Source organism: Carassius gibelio, chromosome A2 (genome assembly GCF_023724105.1).
Source record: "Carassius gibelio isolate Cgi1373 ecotype wild population from Czech Republic chromosome A2, carGib1.2-hapl.c, whole genome shotgun sequence".
In the NCBI taxonomy this organism is placed as follows: Eukaryota; Metazoa; Chordata; class Actinopteri; order Cypriniformes; family Cyprinidae; genus Carassius; species Carassius gibelio.
Window position 1 is genome coordinate 17151420 of NC_068372.1, and position 20447 is coordinate 17171866.

A 20447-nucleotide genomic window follows, 5' to 3' on the forward strand; every position below is an offset into this window, starting at 1 on the left:
AAACCGATTTGCTCGTACGTGAAGTTAAAGCCTGCGAGCAGATCGTACGGGACAAGCAGGAATCCACCAAAGCTCTGTGCGATGAGTCAGTTTATATATATGTGTGTGTATTGGCACGATTGTTCAATTAATTAGCCAATTTAGTTTTTAATATTTGGCATGTTTGTGTAATGCATCCCTGTGTGTAATAAGCAAAGTCAACGTGCACTGTGGACCCACCCAGAGGCGCATTTTCTACCAAAGTACGGTGACCGACAGAGATCAACACGCTGCAACTTAAGAAAACTGAAAAATCACCACCAGTTGCTCAACTGAAAAATCACCAGCAAATGAAGAAAACATCTTCATTAGTTCGACAACACAAGTGTTCCAAATCATTACAACATATGCATATAACAAAACACGCTGCAAATCCTCACAACACATGCATATAACGAAACGTGCTGCAAATCCTCACAACACATGCATATAACAAAACGCGCTGCAAATCCTCACAACACATGCATATAACAAAACGCGCTGCAAATCCTCACAACACATGCATATAACAAAACGCGCTGCAAATCCTCACAACACCAGAGGTGGAAAGAGTACAAAAATATTCTACTGAAGTAAAAGTACCATTACATGAATGGAATTTTACTTAAGTACAAGTAAAATTACCAGTCTAAAAATCTACTCAAGTAAAAGTAAAAAGTAGCTTGTTTAAAATTTACTCAGAGTAAAAATTACTTAGTTACATTTTAAGAGTGGTGGAGAGGCAAAAATGGGACCAAGGGTGTCAGACTCAGTTCCTGGAGGGCCACAGTCCTGCACAGTTTAGATATAACCCTAATTAAACAAACCTGATCCAGCTAATTTAATCATTTAGGCTTATTTGAAAACTACATGATATGTGTGCTGGAGCAGGGTTAGAACTAAACTCTGCAGGGCTATAATGGCCCTCCAGGAACTGAGTTTGACACCCCTGGCACAGGCCTATTAATCTCAAACTAGTTGTTTTTAATTAAATAAATCAGTTATTTAGAATAATAAGACATTTGGGCTGTTACCAGGCAAATCAGTATCAACAAACTCATCTTTTCAATGCAGACGAAATGCAGAAGCTTCATCGGAAGTGGCATTTAGATGTATTTACACACTGTTTAGTGCAGGACAAGAATGCATTTAACCTGCAGTTACAAATGCATGAATAATGTTTTGATATACAAGGCATAAAATGTTGAATACTCATTTGAAATGAAAATAAATTAATTATATAAAAAAAAAAAAAAATCAATGTACTTTAAATGTGAAATTAAAATGGGCAGTATGTGTCAGCAAGTCACTGTTAATAAGTGAGTCACTGCGATTGAACCGAATCATTTAAACGGTTGATTCATTCAGAAACGAAACACTGTCATGTTGCTCAGAGACGCAAAACTGTGCTTTGGTGGCTGTGTTTGGAATTAGCAAAAACAGGCAATATGGTGTCTAAAACGCAAGTCTCTTAATTAACTTGTTTACTGACCTGTTGTAAAAAAAAATAATATATATATATATATATATATATATATATATATATATATATATATATATATATATATATATATATATAATCATGATTTTTGGAGGAAAAGACGGCATTCTTTGTGTGATTTTGAAATGAAATTATATAAATATGTACATTTTCTGCCCCTATATCTTCAATTTTGTGATCATTCTAAATGCGCTTTACAAGACTGAATCACACAGTGAAAGAACGCACTGTAAATGCGCGCGCACATTGTTAAAACAACAATGACAGCAACAGACGATATATATCGCACACTCCGCACCAGTCTTTTTGGCTAATTTGTGCAAAACCTCTTGCTAAAATGTCAAAGCTTCATTTTAACCACCAATGCAACGTTGTAATTATTTAGCTTACCTCTACATGCTTGTGAAGGGTTGATGTTGAGATTTTATAAGCTGCTAGTTTGGTCTCTCTAGGTAAGTACAGCTTACACTGCATAATAGAGCATAAATATGGCCAGGGGTTCACTTCATTTCCTTCGAGTTCAACTTTAGAATATGACGGGGTTTCGTTTTCAGCGGTGTCTGCACCACTAATAACGCGCTTGTTTTGTCCGTCTGCATCTTTCTTGTGATTTTAGCGCCAGTTTGCCCTCCTGCCCAGTATTTACTGACATAGTTTCCAGGGAGCGATTTTTTTTTTTTTTTACTCAGTAATTAATGTGTTTTAAAATGTAGCGAAGTACAATACTTCAAACAAAATATACTTAAGTAAAAGTACAATTACAGATTTTAAAAATTACTTTAAAAAGTAGAAGTACACAAATAAGCTACTCAATTACAGTAACGTGATTAAATGTAATTCGTTACTTTCCACCTCTGCACAACACATGCATATAACGAAACGTGCTGCAAATCCTCACAACACATGCATATAACAAAACGCGCTGCAAATCCTCACAACACATGCATATAACGAAACGTGCTGGAAATCTTCACAATACATGCATATAACGAAATAGGCTGGACGTTGGAAAGCTGGAAACATTTCCTTTGTGGTCAGTGCTATTTGCAGCAGGATTAATAGCATTTCTTAATTTGCATGTGTTGTGATGGAGTTGCAGCACGTTTCGTTATATGCATGTGTTGTGAGATTTTGCAGCGCATTTCGTTATATGCATGTGTTGTGATGATATAATATCATCACAACACATGCATATAACGAAATGCGCTGCAAAATCTATTTTATTATTATATATATATATATATATATATATATATATATATATATATATAATAAAATAAATGCTGTTCTTTTTACTAAACTTTGTATTCATCAGAGAACCCTGAAAAATGTTTTCACTGTTAATACAAAAATATTAAGTAGCACAACTGTTTTCAACACTGATAAGAAATGTTTCTTGAGCAAAAAATTAGTTTTTTTTTTTTTTAGGATCATGTGACACTAAAGACTGAAGTAATAGCTGCTGAGAATTCAGCTATGACAACACAAGAATAAATCACATCAATTGTAATAATTTTTCATCAATTGCATTTTTTATAAAATAAAGGCAGCCTTAGTGAACTTATAGGAGACATAAAAAATCTTATTGGCTCTAAACTTTTGAAAGGTAGTGTATAGGGATATTTATGTTTTTAAAAACAATATTGGGCCTATAAACAGTTTCAGTGTAGTTAGGTGTTTTATACTGCTTGTAGAAGCAACTTTTTGGCCATTTATGACCCACATTAGATTTAACATTAACTATATCATCTCCTTTATGAAATCAGTTTTTGCATATTAAACCGACTTCCTTTTGCTTCACTTTATTGGTGTTGAAATAGGAGTTTGGGTCTCTCTCTCTCTTAGCATTTGTAGCAAATGACGTGTGGCTGGGTTAAAAGATGAAGTACCTCGTACATGAGAGAACTTATAAAACAAAAGAGCATTTGGGTAAATGGAGGTACAGTAGAGGCCTCATTTATCTTGCTTATGGCACAATCATTCAGACTATGAGTCCAACACTGTCAGCATTCTGAGCATTCACATGCTCAGAAATTGGTACATAATGCTCCATAAGTAGATGAAACGAACTTAGAACGCATTGCATGTAATTTTAGACCTGTGGCCTCATTTGAATTGGATTGTGCCTTCAGGACAGTGTTTTGACATGATCCTCCAAGATGCAGAAATGTGATGTTTGAAATATGATCTCTCATAAAGCATGACAGAAGAATGGATATGTTTACCTTGTCAAATGTGACTCTTATAAGTCCTAAACAAGGCACGCTAACATGTTGTTTTATAGATGATTGTAAGTTTTAACTTTTATTTGAGTCTTTTGTGGATCTCTGAAGAATGCTGTTGAATGTCTGTTTCAGTTGCTCAGGCCACAGGAGCTGTTGTCTTTGTCTGCAGTCAGTGTTCTGAATTCAGGGAAAAAAAATGATCTGTTTCCACACAAGTGGATTTGACCACCTGGAGAGTAAGAGGTGACTAATATTTGCAATATTTTTAACAGAGAGGACTCTCTGTTCTGTTAAAGAATTTGCTATCAGTTGTTTGTGTGTGTGTGTGTGTGTGTGTGTGTGTGTGTGCGTGTGTCAGGGCTCAACATAAGGATGACAATCATTGTGAGTGTGCATATTCATGAGTCATTTCCATCCCAATATCTCACTCATAATCACAAAATCACATCATCTCTCCACTGAATGAACATGTAGCTTCCCTGTAAAACGGTACGCAGTGGCGCTCTTTCATCTGCGACACTGGATTATTCCATGAAACGTGTACCCGCTTTGTGCGGTTCACCATGATCAAAGTTTTGCCCCTTCAGCTTTCAAATGAATAAAACAATGGCATAGACTCAATTTCAAGGCCTCAATAACAAGCAGATGTTTTTTATTTTTTTATCTGGTCTCTTCATAACACCATAACACTCTCTGGCAGCTTGCAGTGTTATTATCCCTCGCTCCAACCTCCACATTTTTGTTCCCATCCTCCCCTCCTCTCACACTTTGTGCTGACCTTGGTCTGGATCTACTCCCTTCATTCAGGACTATGACAAGGGATGTATCATTGAAACAAACAATGAGCAATTCATGATAGAGGCTAAAGAGGTCCACATGTCTCCAACAAAGCTCCTGAAAGTCAGGAAGTCAGACATTATATAATGTCACTCACGCATTTCTGAAGATGCATTCGTAATTTTTTTTTTTTTTTGCTGAATTCTTTGTACGGCTTTACAAATGGTCCATCGTTACTCAATTAATTTCTCAGTGTGCCTATTGTTTTCTGTGATGAATGAGTGTCATCTATGGATGGCTCTACTACAAAAGACATAAAATGGCAACCCAACACAGTAATCAAATCTTGATTGCTATATATATAAAAGCATATCTTGTCTCATCTCATCTCCTGTTTTGTTTTAGTGTTTTCTTTGTTCCATTTTCCAGTCATTAGTTTGTTACCTTGATTACTCATTGATTGCTTCATATCTTCACCTGTGAATGATCTGTAAATTTTTCTGTGTTCATCATGATATGGTGGTTTGACCCGAAAAACATTATTCAAGTGCGTCAAGTGCTCCGTATCCTGTTAGTTGTACCCTCAGCACCACACTTTTGTACGTTCTCTTAAAACTTTACTTTAAAATAGAATAAGTTAATATGTTGCTCATACTAAATAGATTGAAGTGACTTTCTTCAAATTTTGATTTAAATGTGCACATTTTCTATATTCAATAGTTAGTGTAACAAAATAGAAGTTTATTAATATTATTTTTTTTTTTTTTCTTTTTTTTTTTTGGGGGGGGGGGGGGGGGGGGTCGCCGTCGCCATTTGATGTCCAATGTAAAATCTGTTCCTAGGGGAAACAAAAAATAACCACTGTACTACAATATAATGAAATATTTGAAATTGTATTTCTCTTGCAATTGTTTTTCCATTTTAACAGAATGTGGAATGTGTTTCTAGGTCCAATTGGTCTACAGTTTTGGCAGGCTAACTAACGGATCCCCTGAATCTGTGTTGCATTAGTGTGGAGAAAAAAATCGTTGCAGAGTAAAGCAGATAAATCAGATTCAGGTTGCTGGTGGTCACAAGAGGATGGGCTTGTTTTTCTTGAGCTTGGATAGTCTGAAGGGTCCCAGCCATTTAAAGAGCCTGTTGGTGTCACTGTGAAAGCAATGAAGGCACAAAAGGGATAGTCATGCATAATGTTTGTGATGAACAGATGACAAGCCCTGGGCAAAGTTGATGGTGCAGAGGTCAACCTTAGGGAGCCCCGCACATGACATGCAAGAAAGATTTAATAAATTGTGCACACGATTTACTAATTAGTTCCCTCAATTTACAAAAATGTGCACACGATTACTATTGCGTTCCCTCAATTTACTATTGCGTTCGCTCGATTTGCTAAATTGTGCGCACGATTTACTAATTCGTTCCCTCAATTTACTAAAATGTGCACACGATTACTATTGCGTTCCCTCAATTTACTATTGTGTTCCCTCAATTTACTATCGCGTTCGCTCGATTTGCTAAATTGTGCACACGATTTAGCAAATCGAGGGAATGAATTAGTAAATCGTACGCACAATTTATAAATCTATAGTAATACTACTATAGTAATCTTGTACATGTTTCAGTACATTGAGAGAACGAATTAGTAAATCGTGCACACGATTTAGCCTTATATTTTTTCCTGCGTGTCATGTGCAGGGCTCTGTACAACCTACATATCCAGTTAACCATTTTTGATTCAAGACAGATCATGTTTGAAATTAAAGTAAAAGTGTTTCCTTGCAGCTGTATTATAAGATTCAGTTTCACACAAGCAATAATCCACATAAACGAAATGTTGATCTTTGAAAATCGCTGTGTTTAGAGCTACATAATGTTCAGTCGTCGGGGTTAACAGGCAGGATTTATCTTCCTCTGTAGGTTTACATTTATTTCTGCTTATAAGACTCATTAAACATCCATTGTCTCCTTCAAACTAATTGTTTCCTCTTTCAGCCAAAGAAAATGATCCATGTAAACTTCACAACAAGGAATGAATAATGGACATGCAGGTCTTGTTGGCACAATCTCTATCCTCTCCTGCTTCTTTTAAATCTCTGTTTGTTTCTTGTAAACTGACTATTTTAACAATCTAATAGTGGCAGCTGTTACTGCCAGATAGTTTCCTATACACTCCTGCAGACCTCAGACTCATTAATCATGACACTGACATGGCAAAAAAAAGTTCTGGTAAAAGACTCATTTGCAGCTTAGGTGCTGTTATGTTTTCATGTCATATTCTCTGTATGGGTCTCTTACTCTTTTAATTTTATTTTATTTTATTTTACTTTTTACCCACTGCACCAGTGACCTTTAATACCAGATATAATGTTTGAATCTCATTCAAGGACAGCACTGTAATTATTCTCAGAGCACAGAGCACTCAATCTGACCTGTATTTTGAATTCACTGTGCCAAAATATGTTCAAATAATAGATTAAAATAAGAAGTAAATAAAACAAAAAAAAGGGCAGAATCTGGGAAACTTTGCTTAGTGTGTAAGAACCTTACGGTGTTTTCAAAAAGAGGAAATTTCACTATTGAAATGGTTTGCTGCATTTGTGACAAGCATATGTTCAATATTGTCATATTGCTTGCATTTCTGGTTGGAAGAGGCTTGTGTTAACATCATTTTTTACTTAGAGTTACAGAGTTTACTTAGCTAGTTTAATTTCCTGTTTGACCAGTGCAGTGTTTATAGACGGCAGATGCTGATATTTTTGTCGTTACTCTTCTTTTTGTGTCTGTTCCAGTATGATAACCCATGATCAACTAGTGATCCGCTCATACTTTTTTCTTTTCTTTTTTCTTTTCTTTTCTTTTCTTTTCTTTTCTTTTGTTTGAATAGATTACTTATTTCTGAAGTTTACATGTAACATACATTTATGTTGTTTTTTATTTAAATAATTTATTTTATTTGCATTTCTTGAACTGTAGCTTTCATTTGAATGCTATTGTCTAGGTGAGAGATGTTACAAACCAAACAAACCTCTCTTTAACACACTAGGGGCCCTATCATACACCCGGCACAATGCGACGAAAGGCACAGTGCAAGTGTGATTGCTAGTTTCATTCTGGCCCTATTTGCATTTTCCCGTCCAGCACCACGTCGTTTAATTAGCAAATGCATTTGCGCCCATTTTTGCGGCCATGGACGTGCTAGTCTAAAAAAAGAGGTGTGTTCAGGCGCATTGCTGGAGCTGAAAATATAGAAAAAATAGACTGCGCCACAGACCAACTCAAACCTGGTCTAAAGTCTGGTGCAATGTTTTTTCTTTGTTATTTAAAGAGTGTGTTAGTATAAGCAGGTACACAATGCAGGTAGACACTGCTTATTAAACACAGTGATGCACGGCAGCACACAAACATGCAAAATATTACAAATTAAAGGATTGCAATGCATAATCATTTTTCATAGGCTAATTCATTTTATATATATATATATATATATATATATATATATATATATATATATATATATATATATATATATATATATATATATATATAAATGCCTACATGTTATAATGGACAGTCATCGCTTGTATCAGAATTAGGCTATCTATTTGCTGGCACACGAGCAGCTCCGTTTCATCTCTGCGACTTGTTCTGTCTTTGCGCTTATCCAAATTCCATACAACCTGTTTGGACCATGCACCAGGAGCGCCAATCGTTTTTCCGTCGTTAAAATAGCAAACGTGGATTTGGACACTGTGCTGTGCATTTTACACTTTGTGTTTAGATCGTTAAAATAGGGCCCTAGGGGTGTTTGATTCCAGGTTTTTTGGAGTCATCTCCAACTCCCACCAACTCCATTTATTTTAAATCACAATAAAAGAAGGAATATAATACAAGGTTGCAGTTGTTATTACACACTTAATTAATTAATAACATTTTTGACACAAAGCCTTAAATTCCTTCCTTTTACAATTCTAGCGTCAGTCTATCAGTGTCATTCTATATCTATGGATATTGCCTATATCGAAACTTTGAGAAAAAGAGCCTTGGTCAAATACTATTTCACAATGAAATGAACTAGAGAAAAAGGTAACATAGTCATTAATGAATTCATCTAATTCTATTGGTCAAGTGATGGTGATAAACAGCCATGATCTTGTATCAGGTGCAAAAAGCTAGCTGCTTGGTCAGGAGAGAAACTAAAAATAATAAATACAATACATCATAAATTCATATAATAATACACACTTAATCTTTTTATGATTTATGATAAGATTGCTGAATATTAAAACAAATTAGGTTAACCATGGAAAACCAAATTAATATTTATTGCATTTGGTATAACATAAATGAAACTACAAAACTGGCACATAGGTTTGTACGATTACAATGTAAAGTAACTATGACTGTATTTATTTTCTTCTAAAGTAAGTTTAAGGTAGAGTAAAAGTATGTAATAAAGTTGTTTCTGCAATAACTCCAGCTCTCTAAAACAAAGTGTAATAAATCAGTTTCTGAATTCCTTGCTTGGTTTTTTATTTTTATATAGTGCACTCAATTACCATTATATATGGGTTAAAGATTTAATTTAACAAGTGAGCAATTTAAACATAACAAAAGTGTCCACAATGAGTGTTGATTCCTTTGCTGGAATCAATCAAACCTGACTCTAGGGCTATTTAAAGTTGAGGAATCAACTCTTGGAGTGGACTCCACATCACTAACAAACACAATGATTAACAACGCAAAAAGAGATCTTAAGTTATAACTAATGCTAGTTAACTAATACTAGTTCTAATTCATTGTAATCAGGCCTTGGGTGAGCATTTTATTCTGTGCCAACATTTTAGAGAAGACAAAGAGAGAGAGAGAATGAAAGAAATCAATCAATGTAATGCAATACATTATAGTATACACTGATGCTGGGCTTTATATGCTGTTACTGTATCTCTTATGTCTTAATGGGGGAATTTGGCTACTGACAAATATGCTGATATTTCAGAGGACATAAACATAGTCATATTTTATATATATAAAAGGTAGCAGTGGAGCAAAAAGAACAAGATTTATGCACTTCAGATTATCTTTCCATAGATGATTGAGTAAAACTGTGTATAATATGAGTTATACAGTAAGATGTTTTCCATATCGCCAATCCAATAGACTGTCATCTTTGATTATACAATAAATCTTCACAGCCATAATGTTATGAATATTAAACAAACGAGTCTGACAAATGAAGTCTAGCTAAATGAATTCTTAATAGGTATTGCATTATTTAAGAGGAGGAAAACTGTACATGGTGGTTTGGATTAGTTAGATGGGGATTTAGACACTAGCATCATGGAGCATTCAGTCCAGTTGACTAAGAAGGTACGGGATGGTTATGCCATGTGGACGGCAGATGAATGGGCCTGTAGGAGGGAATCAGACCTGGCCGGAGCCCAAATAAATGTGCCTGGACAGCTGTGTAGGTGTAAACAGAAACTTACTCTACAAGACACTTTTTACACCTACTCACCACTACAGTGTCAGTCACGATGAAGTTTGCTATTACATCAAACCTTTTTTAAATGTTACTGCTGTGGTATGGACAATCCATATGACCAGTGCTTTCACAATAGGGATAATTTTCCCTAATATAATATCAAGTATCTACAGAGTAAGATTCTTGCTTTTGCAGTCTGTCTTTTCCCACTGTAGCCAAACGTGTGTGTGTGTTTGTGTGTGTGTGTGTGTGTGTGTTTATGTGTCCTCAGTCAGTTATAATAAAAGGATTGAAGTTCCTTGCATATAATCACTCTCTTTTTTTTTGAGGAGAGTTGACCTCTGTTCCCACAGCAACTACAATGCTGTTCATGCACTGCAGAGAGTGTTACTATGGAAACCACATTGAGATCATAAGGATTCACCAAATAATTGAAAGCTTTTAAAACAAAGAGTCAAAAATAGGGGTGTAAGGGTGAGAAATAAAGATATAAAAGATCAAATTAGCTTCATGAGATTTCTCTGTCTGCTGGCTTTGAAGTCTGGTCCTGTTTTGGCAGGCATCATGGGTAATATTCCCGATATCAATTAATTTAATGTAAGTCAGCCTAGCAATAGGCCTGCAACACCAAGGTATGCAAGAATAATAGATTTGCCTTAAAATTGTACCAAATAAAAAAATCTGAAAAATGGTTAATTATTATGCACATGTCATTATGTTATATGTATCATATTACATAATTCAAATATATGGTACCATTTATTGTGATTTTATTCACTTCTATTAAATTATAAATACTGTAAATTTGTATTTTATAGTTATATAACATTCATATTCTCTGCCTTTTTAAGGTATTTTTAGCCATGCAAATGTGTTGTGTTAGTGTGTATGTGGTTAGGGTGTGATTATTTACATTTCTGATGATTTGGTTGAGAGAATAATTCTTTGTGTAATTCCAGTTGTTTACGTTCATTTTGTAGCAGACGTTCCTCTTTGCACAAGTTTACATTTTGGTAATGATTCTGCCACATAAGTACACCTAGAGGCCTTCAGTGTGTCAACAGTAATCAGCCACGCACAATTAAACGCCTTCATCAAAACATTTCCACTTTCGAAAGCCACTTCCCAGACAAAAGCTGCTGCTTTGAAACAATTTTCTGCTCATCCAGCTCAGAGCTTTTTTCTTACAAACTGTAATTTAGGTGTTAAATAGAAAATAGACCTGAAACATTAGACATGAGTAAATGCATTTATTTTTAAAGTACACCATTCAGGAGGACTTTTATAGTTATATGATGGTACTATGTCGGGTTGTATCTTCTCTCTTTAACAATAATTTAAAGTATGTAGATGTTATAAAATGTCATTTCTAAATTGCTGTCATTTATTTCTTCATTTCATAATGCACTTTAAGTGAATGTATGACTAATTTGTATTGATCAAAGGATAGAAGGCATCATTGCCTTTCTGACATCCAGCCCATTACAGTCTTTCCATTAATTAGCCCTCCTTATGAGCCACCCATCCCACTTCAGACTAGATAGCTATAGCGCCAGATGGTGCCCTGCTTTACTGATAGGAGCTTGGCCCTCCCACTGGATAACTGATTAAAAAGAAAGATCCAATCACAGACTTGTCAAACTCCCTCTTGGCACCAAGAGAGAAGCAGCACAAGGCTTTTTTCCATAGAGAGATCCCCAGGCTTAATACAATTAGAAGGAAATCTGTTCAAGCAACGGCTTTATAGTGTTTGCAACTATTATTTGCTCTAAAATAAGGTATTTTATATTCATTTTTTTCATGGCTGACTGTGTCATTGTGACTGGAGTAATGATGCAAAAAATTCAGTTTGAAAGCCAGCTTTGATTGTTCCTAATAAACTGTTTAACTGCACTCGCAAGTGGATATTAAATTATGTTGTGGGATAATTAAATATATTCTAAATAAACTACAAACATAAAATTATATACATTTATTTTGTCCTCACATTCTTGCTTGTAACTCTTCCCTCTCAGTGACACACAGCTGACAGAACGGCTAATTATGCAGCTCATTATGCAGCTCATTGTGCAGCTCATTATTCATGATAGTTGACGCCTACTCACATATGACTTTTACCAACAAAAAGTTGGTAAAACATTGTTTTCATCGAGTGAGTAAACAAGATGATTTTCGCATAATTTAGAAAGAAAAATTCTAGGCTACAAGCTCCAGTTCTCAAATGTCCCGGGAACCAATGTTCTGTATGTGTTTTATTGCCTTATTCAAGTGATTTAACATTTTTAGTTTTTCACTAACCACGCCTAACATTTTTTTTTTTCTCAAAAACACAATCATGTATAGTACATACATGCTGCTCACATGTTATTATAGCCACTGATTACAGTGAGATTAGACTTTAGCCATTTAAATATTTATAAGAAACTGAAAAAAGCACAAATGTCAGGGCATGACAAAACTTCACCAGGCCTCAAAAATAACCTTAGACTCCAGATGGTTAAAGTTTCTATTGTAATTACTCTATACAAAATATAACCATCCCACATTCATTTAGGAAATGATGTGTACTATTCTTATGACTCCACCACCCTTTTGAAAGATCGGTCATTTCTCCTGATTGGCCTATCCCCTGCTTGCACGCATAGCCAGGGTTCTTCTTGTTGTTCATCACAGGAGGCTTGGCATTTAAATCCCTGGGTGCAGGCATGCCTTGCACCATCTGAGCAATCAGGGCTAACCGCTAATGATAATGAGCAGATGACAGGGTCTCGCTCTTGAAGCGAGTTTGGACCTCAAAGAGAAACAGGAACATAGGTGACACCTGAGCCATGCCAATTAGCAAAACTGAAGTGTTCAGTTCAGCTCTTTCAAAATGACAGGATGCACGCTTTGAACCATAAATATTCTGACAGAGAAACTGTCATAACTTCATGACTGAATCAAGGTTATTATCATTAAATACTAAAACCTTTAAAAAATTTTTAAACAAGTTCATTGAAATCTCATTTTCAAGCTACACTCAGAAATTGCTAGTAAATAATACAATTAAAAAGAAATAGCAAGTAAAACATTGAATTAAACATTACAGTTTGAAACATAAATTTTAATAGCCGGTATTTTCTTATAAAATTTACTCCAAATACCTTTTGTTTTATTTAAAATTTCATGCATTTCATAAAATATAATTTTTACAGTGTAGCTGCCAAGAAAACATTTCTCATTTTCTAAAATAAACTTAATAAAGGAGAACTATTAAATTAAAGATAATAAAACTAAATAGATATATTAAATGTTTCCTATTATGCTCTTTTACAAAGTCTTGATTTTGTTTTGGGGGTGTACTAGAACATGTCCCCCAGCCTGGCACAAAAGGCTTGATTAGTTCCAGGTTTGATTAAGGCCCGAAAAACGAAATGTGTTGTGAGTGGTTAGCTGTCCCAGTGCGTTGTGATTGGCGAACAGCTTAGACAGTGTTTCAGTGCTGCCACGCCCCTTGCTCTGTCTTTCAACAAAAGCCTTTTTGTGAAACAGGCACTGTACTCCCTCGTGTTGTAGAAGGTGTCCTCAGTTAAACTGAACAGTGAAATTAATCAAAAGAAATTAGTTAATTGCACTCAAATAATACTGAAAGTTCATTGGACTTAATTTAAATAAGTTCTTTAAACTCAAAATTTTGTTGTAGTAAGGTGAACTTAAAATGATAGTTTTTTTGTAGTTCCCAGCATGCTTCACATCAGAAAACAAGGAAAATAAATGTAGAAATTAAGTGCTATTTTATGTGATTTTACACAAGATTAACATAGAGGGACATAAGTTAGTACTTAAATGCTGTGTTATATTAAAATTTACCAAGGTTTCTGTTATGTTGGTTTTGTAGTGTTACCGTTGTGGTCAAGAGTAGAGCCTGTGGTTGGGTTGAGGATGGACAACAAAAGACTAAGTTTGAGTGTATTTCCCACATTATATGAGTTGAAAAATAGAGAAATTATTGAGTGAATTACTCTCTAATTATAAATTGAGAAATATCAATGTTTATAAGATAACTGAGATAATTTAAAATTTTATGTAAACGTAAAACACAATAGCAAACTGGAGTTACAGTTTGGGGTACGCTAGATTCTATAACACACAAATGGTGTGCACATCCCAAACATCCAAATAGGATGCAGGTGCAAGACAACTGAATAATATAATCAAATAAAGAAGTGTCGAAACGAAACGTTGCTTGAGCTTAATTAAATTCCTCTGGAGCAGTAGTTCTCAGTGTGCAGACTTCACTTCTTTATTTGACGCTAGATTCTAACCACAACCTCCCCACTCCCCTCCCCCCAACCATTCTAATTTCTGTAGCCAGGAATTATTTTAATAATATTCTATTGAAAATCTTTGTGACATCACAATGCCCCGAAACCAACGCTGTGGTCCAAATGAGCTGTTCGTTGTAATTATTGAGAAGTCCTTTGGAGTGGACTTTGAAATTTGTAACTTTGTTGATCTTTTTTATGGCCAAACATACATACTACACACTGACTAAAATTTTAAAAAGTGAAAAATCATAAAAGGACCCCTTTAAAGGGTGGTTCTAATCCTATTCCATGCATTCTGAGTTATTAAAACTTTTAAAGAGTTGGATTTACATGCTAAACATGACCAAAGTAAAAAAAAAACTATGTGGGCCCTGTCCCAAATGGCACACTTCATGTGCACTTGTGGTCTTACAATGACTGCCACTTGCGCATGTCTGTTAAGTCCACAAGACTGTAGGTTGTCCCATTCATCATTTTATCTTTCAGAAAGGTGCTCACAAGTTCCCCCTCGATGTACAATTCTGCCAAGTCCGCATTAGGGCAAGCACCGCAGCAGACTTCTACCCGACAGTCAAAGTGGCATTACATCACAAAACCGTGGGCTCAGAGTTCAGGGGTGAGGGTTTAGGTGCGTCTGATGTAGTATTTCTGTGCCAAATACACTCCTACCAGGTTTGAATAAGGCTGCATTCCAGTTCACTTTTAGACACACACTCACAAACTTTCCTTTGTCAAGTGAATGAGGGAAGTTAAAATGGACATCAGCCTCGACTCCTTGATTTTAACAGAGGAAGCGAGTCTGCTTCATATGCACACTTCAGGCCACTCTATAGACCACAATGCTAACAGTGCTACTGATACTTTCTGCTCCACTCTTACATCTTGTTTAGACACTATTTGCCCCTTATCTTCCAGGCCAGCCCGTAACACCCCTTCTGCCCCTTGGTTATCTGATGTTCTACACGAACACCGTTCTAAGCTTAGAGCTGCTGAAATGGTGTGGCGCAAATCCCATAAAAATTCTACTGACCTTAATGTGTATCAGTCACTCCTATCTTCCTTCTCTGCTAATGTAGAGACATCAATACAACAACAACCTCCTTGACAGCAACCAATCTGGCTTCAGAAGTGGACATTCAACTGAGACTGCCTTGCTCACAATTGTTGAAGCTCTAAGACTAACAAGAGCAGAATCCAAATCTTCAGTTCTTATCCTGCTTGATCTGTCCGCTGGTTTTGACACAGTTAATCACCAGATCTCCTATCGACCCTACTGGCAAAATGCATCTCAGAAACCACACTTCAGTGGTTTCAGTCTTACCTATCAGATAGATCCTTCAAAGTATCTTGGAGAGGTGAGGTGTCCAAGTCACAACATCAAGTCATAACTACTGGGGTGCCTCAGGGCTCAGTTCTTGGACCACTCTTCTTCTCTGTCTGCATGGCATCATTAGGTTCTGTCATTCAGAAACATGGCTTTTCATACCACTGCTATGCTGATGACACTCAACTCTACCTCTCATTCCATCCTGATGATCCGACAGTAGCTATTCGCATCTCAGCTTGTCTAACTGACATTTCTTCCTGGATGATGGACAATCACCTTCAACTCTGTCTTGCCAAGACAGAACTGCTTGTGATTCCAGCAAACCCATCGTTTCATCACAATTTCACCATCAAGTTGGGCACATCAACCATAACTCCTTCAAAAACAGCCTTGGAGTTATGATTGATGATCAGCTGACTTTCTCAGACCACACTGCTAAAACTGTCCGATCCTGCAGATTTGCTGTATTCAGCATCAAGAAGATCAAGCCCTTTCTTTCGGAAGATGCTGCACAACTCCTTGTTCAAGCTCTTGTTCTGTCCAGGCTGGACTATTGCAATGCCCTCTTGGCAGGTCTTCCAGCCAATTCTGTCAAACCTTTACAATTAATTCAGAACGCGGCAGCAAGATTAATTTTTAATGAGCCAAAAAGAATACACGCCACACCTCTGTTTATCAATTTGCACTGGCTTCCAATAGCTGCTCGCATAAAATTCAAGGCATTGATGTTTGCCTACAAAACTACCACTGGCTCTGCACCCATTTACCTAAATTTGTTACTTCAGACTTATGTGCCCTCTAGAAGCTTGCGTTCTGAAAGTGAACATCACTTGATTGTGCCATCCCAAAGAAGCACAAAGTCACTTTTACGGACTTTTAAATGAAATGTTCCCTCCTGGTGGAATGACCTCCCCAACTCAATCCGAGCAGCTGAATCCTTAAAACAGAATCTCTCGGCTTAAAACACATCTCTTCAATCTTTATTTGACCTTCTAACTTTAATACTCACTATTATAATTCTATTCTTAAAAAAAAAAAAAAAAAAATCTAACTACCTTTCTAACCTTTTTGTATTCTATTTTCTTTTCATTTATTATGCAATTGTTTTGTGTGTGTGTGTGTGTGTGTGTGTAAAGACCTCTAACACTAGCTTGCTCTATTGTTTTTTTTATTCTATCTGTTTTCTTTTCATTTATTATATTATTTAAAATCCCATGCTACTTGTACTGTGTTAACCAAACTGAGACATGTTATGGCACTTATATATCATTGCTCTTTTTGTTGTTTTTGATTGTTTCCACTGTGCTCATCTGTAAGTCGCTTTGGATAAAAGCGTCTGCTAAATGAATAAATGTAAATGTAAATGTAATGCAACATGACTATGACATCATCGCAGATCACGTTTAATTTATTGCCATCCCAAACACCTCAATAATATATATATATATATATATATATATATATATATATATATATATATATATATATATATATATATATATATATAATTTGCAACAAATTTGTAAGTGGAAAAATGTAAACAATAAACCAACTCCACAGCTGATTCTAAAGGAACTTATGGTACGGCTGGGCTCAGTCTGCGTTTCCACTGCAGTATAGTAACGGGGTGGGATTATAGACATGTCGTTATAGTTGCACCTCCTCTACTGCCAAAACCTCCCGAAAAACTTTTTCATTCTGCGTTGTCCCATCAAGCTCTCGCTTGATCCGCTCCTCTGCTATCAATGAGGGGAATATCTGTACTTCCTCAACAGACCACAAAACAGCCATTATTTTGTTGTTTAAAAAGGTGCACTCTTTCGAAACGGTTGCATCCATTCAAAAAAAAGGTTCATTAGATCCTCGCTGGATTTGTTCATTTAATCTAGTGGGTCTAGTGGTGATTCTTTCCGGCAAATCATTAATCAGCAGGGTTTACATATCACAATTTTGGTAACGGTATGGCTGGCTTGGAGCCTTAGCTCCCCCCCCATGCAAGCCATGCTGTGCTGTACCATACATTGGAAAAGCGCCATGAGTGATCAAGGGCCCTTCTCCTGGAAAAGTGCATGCACACAGCAGATAAAATGAGAGCAAGTGCGAGAGTGTGCATCCATCAAAGGCCCCCAGAAGAATGTCTCCAAAGAAGTGTGTTTTTGGATGTGAGGGAAAGATAACCTTGTTCAGCTTCGCAAAGAACCCCGCGTTAATGGTACAGTGGATGCAGTTTTTTATTCCAAGACAGCAACAGAGTTTCGCTGAAATGTGTATGTTCCTGTCATTTTGGCCCAGTTTGACACTGGATTTGCAGATCGTTTGATACTGAAAGATAGAGCAGTCCGAGTGATAAAATATCCCAGTCATGAGCTGGAATCGCAAAAAGTGATTAAAAGTGCATTAAATTTCTGTGTCTTGTTGACAATCGGCATCTTGGAACTCTTTAGCTCCGCCCATGACACGCCTCCAGGAGCTCGGCTGTTTAAAGGGGGGGTGAAATGCTATTTCATGCATACTGAGTTTTTTACACTGTTTTTACACTGATTCCCATGCTAAACATGGACAAAGTTACAAAAATTAAGTGGTACGTTTGAAGGAGTATTTCTGTTCCAAAAATACTCCTTCCGGTTTGTCACAAGTTTCGGAAAGTTTTTTTCAAGTATGGCTCTGTGTGACGTTAGATGGAGCGGAATTTCCTTATATGGGTCCTAAGTGCACGCTCTCCTGCCGGAAGAGCGCGCGCTCCCGTATAGCAGAACAGAGACGAGACATCCACTGACCAGAGCGAGAGCATCACGGAATGTCACAAAAGGAGTGTGTTTTTGGTTGCCAGGGCAAGACAACCCTGCACATATTACCAAAAGAGAAACAGCATTAAGGGACCAGTGGATGGAGTTTATTTTTACAGAGCATCAACGGAGTTGTGCAAGTGTTTGTGTTTGTTCCCCTGCATTTCGAAGATGCTTGTTTTACAGACAAGGCCCAGTTTGATGCCGGATTTGCAGATCGTTTATTTCTTAAGGATGATGCAGTCCCAACGAAAAAGGGTCACGATCATATGTTGGAACCACAGGCTGTGAGTAAAACTGCGCGTAAGCACATCAAGTAAACAACATGCGATGTTGTCATCAAACTGCACTTTCCACATGTACAGCTTAAAAATAAAAAAAAAGACGACAAAGTGGAACTTAGTCATTTTCCAAAACCGCTAAGCAAATATATACAGTTTAAGTACATACCACATAGAGATGTTGTTGCTGAGGCTGCTCTTGTCAAATTTCAGCCTCTGGATCTGATTCTGGATCATAAATATACGCTGAATCTGACTGTTAGCCATGGTTTGTTTTGGTTGTTTTTTTTCCTTAGCTTCCAAACGCTCTCAACACAAAAGCCTACTCGCGCTCGTTATTCTTTAGCTCCGCCCACACGTTACGCCTCCAGCCGGTCGTGTTTTTCCAGGAAAAATCGGTACAAACTATCTTTCTCTTATGAATATAATAAAACCAAAGACTTTTTGGAGTTATGAAGGATGCAGTACTCTATAGGTACTCAATATTAACAGGATATTGAGTGAAAACGAGCATTTCACCCCCCCTTTAAAGAGAGAATCGTAAAGCAGTATCTTTCTTTTATAAATATGATAAAACTAATCGGAGATATGAAGGATGCAATGCTACTATATAAGTACTCAAGATTAACATGAGATTGGGGAAAATGTGTGTTAATGTAGGTTCCTCTTACTTTAAAATTAAAGTGAGAAAATATAAAAAAACTATTTTGATACTAAAATTACACCAGATTGAATATTATTTGGCAGCACTGACATTTAATTTAGATGTGATGGGTTTTGTGAAATTGACACTTATGTGAGAAGAGGCTGTGACAGACAAAAACAGATGGAGGAAGGGAAGATATTTCCTGTCAATCCATATACTAATCTGATTTATATTTTCATAATCTTGTTGAATAATGATCTCTTTACACATTAGGAAAAATTATTCTACATTGATTATCACTGGCATGAAACACAAAGCCTCTGAAGCTGCATCAAACTGATGTATTTCATAATGAGGAATGCTACACTCAAAACAATTCTGAGATGCCCTCAGCCCTTATTACATGTGACAACCAAGACAGAGAGATTGGGCCAGAGGCTGAGAGCTGGGAAGAGACACTGAGCCAAGGTCGGGGTCCACAGGCCTGTTTGAGTACACAGATTTGATAGAGACAGTGCTTTCCCCCCATCAAATATTCTCTGCAGAGAAAGACTCATCCCACACACATGACTGGAGAACTGCGGGGGATTTGACATTTTCAACAGGAAAAAAAGAGCAACAGCAAAAGTAAGATCAGAAACTGTGACCCGTCACATTCAACTGAGGCCATGTGTTTAAAATCCTGCTCCAGGGGAACTCATGTCTGCGTCTAAACAATATTCCCTAACCACTGAATATTACTCTGGGTGTAATGTTATGACTCATGCATGAAAATTGAACTCATTGTATTTAATAGAGACTGAACCTAATGAACAATGCACACAGGTAATGTGGACAGTAGACACACTCATATTTCAACAAGCAAGAATATATATATATATATATATATATATATATATATATATATATATATATATATATATATATATATATATATATTTATTTATTTTTTTCTGGCTGCATTTGTATGTCATACAGTATGTCATTCTTTTAATTATTGGGCTAAGGTTTTTTTTTCTTCTTTTCTTTTCTTTTTCTGTTTTTGTTTACAATTTTAAAATAATTATTAATTTTATTCTATTTTGTATTTTATTTTT